Source organism: Delphinapterus leucas, chromosome 6, assembly GCF_059928025.1.
Source record: "Delphinapterus leucas isolate spDelLeu-1000000601 "Yukka" chromosome 6, BTC_Dleu_Yukka2, whole genome shotgun sequence".
Taxonomy (NCBI): Eukaryota; Metazoa; Chordata; class Mammalia; order Artiodactyla; family Monodontidae; genus Delphinapterus; species Delphinapterus leucas.
In genome coordinates this window covers 93,599,140-93,602,373 of record NC_143134.1, presented here as the reverse complement: position 1 = coordinate 93,602,373, position 3,234 = coordinate 93,599,140, and the positions used below count along the sequence as shown (strand labels likewise).

The following is a 3,234-nucleotide window of genomic DNA, read 5'->3' as shown; positions in this document are numbered from 1 at the left end:
TGTTGAGCATGTTTTTATAAGTTTAGTAGTCATTCAGATATCTTATTTTGGAAAGTCTCTATTCAAATCTTTTGCCCATTTAAAAAATTGTGTTGCATTTTTATAACTGATTTGTGAAAGTTCTTTATGTATTCTACTAACCTGTCCTTTGATGTATTTATTGTGAACATATTCTAGTCTGTAGCTTGCTGTTTCACTTCTTTAAAGTACCATTTAGCATGAAGAAATTTTTAATTTTTATGAAGTCCAAGTCATCAATGATTTCTTGTCCAGTTAGTTAATTGCATTGTAAGAAATATTTATTTGCCTACCCCAGGGTCATGAAGAGGCATTTCCCTATGTTTTCTCCTAGAAACGTTATAGGCTTATTTTCACATTTATACCCCTATTAAACTTGCCTTTCCTAGAATTCTGTACATGTAATCATAATCTTCAGATAGTATTTAAAGCCTTGGGAATGGATAAAATCACACAGAGAGAGTGTAGAGAGATAGGAGAGGAGGGATCAATATACACCAGTTGAATTTCCAACAGCATTTTACATGCAATTTGACTAGCTGATTCTAATGTTTGTCTGAAAGGAGACTTGCTCAAGAATAGTCCAGAGACTTTTGCAAAGAACAGATTGGTGGAGTTTGCTCTACAAGATGTTAAAGATATGTAATTTAAAATGTACATTTCTGTGAAGAAACGGACAATTTTAACAAAGGAACAAAATAGAGTTCAAGCATAAATAGAAATATTAAGCACCAGGGGGAAAGGCTTTACAAGTCCATAAATGGTATTGAAACAGCTATCTATCCATTTAGAATAGAAATAAAATTCTTACCATACACTAAGACAAAAATGAATTCTGTGTGGATTATAGAGCTTAACAATAAGGATTTATACAAGTACTAAAAGCAAATATAAGAAATTTGTTTATAATCTTGATTAATACTTCATGCAAATGCAAAAGACTGACAATTAACTATGTAAAAATTGTCTTCTGCATGAGATCATAAGCAAAGTTAAAGGACAAACAAATTAAAACAATGAGATACCATTTTTCAGGACCAGATTAGCAAAAATGTATTAGTCAAAAACACCCATCGTGTGACAAAATGGATACCTCAGTACATTGTTAGTGCACGTTTATATTGATATAACCTTTTTGGAGACCAGTACCTAAGAGTTAGAATTTTAACTATGCAATCCTTTCAATCTAGAAGTTCCACTCCTACGTATCTATTCTAGAGTAATACTTACACTTGTGCACCAAAAGGCACATATGAGAGAGTAACTGGAACATTCATGTTGATAAATGGTGTTTAAAAAGCTATAAAGTAACCATACTAAGTAATAATGTATTACATTAAATCTACTATAACATCAAATGTAAGACCCGGGGGAGAGTTCACGTTTATGATGGTGAGTCTACTAATCCATGAACATGACATCTCTCCATTTATTTACATCTTGGTTTCTTTTATCACATTTTGTAGTTTCAGCATACAGATCCTATATAAGTTTTGTTAGATTTATAGCTAAGTATTTATTTTCTTGGAGCTGTTATAAATGGTATTGTCCTTCTAAAAAAAAAAAAATCGTAAGACCACCTTTTTTAAAAATTTATTTTAGTCCACTGCCATGGCTGGTCCGGGGTCTGCCTGGGCGCCTTGTCCGGAGCTGGGGCCTTAGGCTTGGCCTCCTACGGGGCGCACGGAGCCCAGTTTCCGGATGCCTACGGGAAGGAGCTCTTTGACAAGACCAACAAACACCACTTCTTACACAGCCCAGCCCTGTTAGGGGTGCCCCTGTGCAGAAAGCCCCTCTGGGCCGGGTTACTGCTAGCTTCTGGAACTACCTTATTCTGCACCACGTTTTACTACCAGGCTCTGAGTGGAGACCCCAGCATCCAGACTTTGGCCCCTGTGGGAGGGAGCCTGCTACTATTGGGCTGGCTTGCCTTGGCTCTTTGAGCTTCCTTGTGTTTAATTTCTGGGTACTTCCTTTTAGAAGTGGAGCAGGGAGGGGATTAAAAGAGAAAGGCAAAAAAAAAAAATTTTATTTTATTGAAGTATAGTTGACTTACAATACTGTGTTAATTTCTGCTATACAGCAACATGATTGAGTTATACATATATATATATATATATATACATATTCTTTTCCATTATGGTTTATCATAGGATATTGAATATAGTTCCTTGTTCTATACAGTAGGTCCTTGTTGGTTATCTATTATACACATAGTAGTGTGTATCAGTTAATCCCAAACTCCTAATTTACCCTTCCCTCCTTTCCCCTTTGGTAATCATAAGTTTGTTTTCTAAGTGTGTGAGTCTATTTCTGTTTCGTTAATAAGTTCATTAGTATCATGTTTTTTAGATTCCACATGTAAGTGATATCATATGATATTTATCTTTCTCAGTCTGACTTACTTCACTTAGTATGATCATCTCTAGGTCCATCCATGTTGCTGTAAATGGCAATATTTCATTTTTTTATGGCTGAGTAGTATTCCTTTGTGTGTATATATATCCCACATCTTCTTTATCCATTCATCTGTTTATGGACACTTAGTTTGCTTCTATATCTTGTCTTTTGTAAATAGTGCTACTATGAACATTGGGATGCATGTATCTTTTCAAATTAGAGTTTTCGACGTTTCCAGATATATGCCCAGGAGCGGGATTGCTGGATCATATGGTAACCCTATTTTTAGTTTTTTAAGAAACTTCCAGACTGTTTTCCATAGTGGCTGCACCAATTTACATTCCCACGAATAGTGTAGGAGAGTTCCCTTTTCTCCACACCCTCTCCAGCATTTATTAAATGTAGACTTTTTGACATTGGCCATTCTGACCAATGTGAGGTAATAGCTCATTGTAGTTTTGATCAGCATTTCTTTAAAAAGTGTTCCTCTAGGGCTTCCCTGGTGGCGCAGTAGTTGAGGGTCTGCCTGCCGATGCAGGGTCTCGGGTTCATGCCCCGGTCCGGGAGGATCCCACGTGCCGCGGAGCGGCTGGGCCCGTGGGCCATGGCCGCTGAGCCTGCGCGTCCGGAGCCTGTGCTCCACAAACGGAGAGGCCACAACAGTGAGAGCCCCGTGTACCGCAAAAAAAAAAAAAAAAAGTGTTCCTCTATTATACTTTCTAGGATTTTCTACCAAGCCACTGACACTCATTCTAAGGTTTTGACACCCATGTAGAGTCAGTTGTAAGAGGTGTTCACATTAAAATGTGAAAAATT

The 3,234-nt window shown here is 37.1% G+C and overlaps 1 pseudogene; it reads left to right on the top strand.

The window, feature by feature from the left end:
* Positions 1-1,614: 1,614 nt before the first annotated feature.
* On the top strand, positions 1,615-2,044 carry LOC111188079 (transmembrane protein 256 pseudogene; annotated as a pseudogene).
* Positions 2,045-3,234: the final 1,190 nt, after the last annotated feature.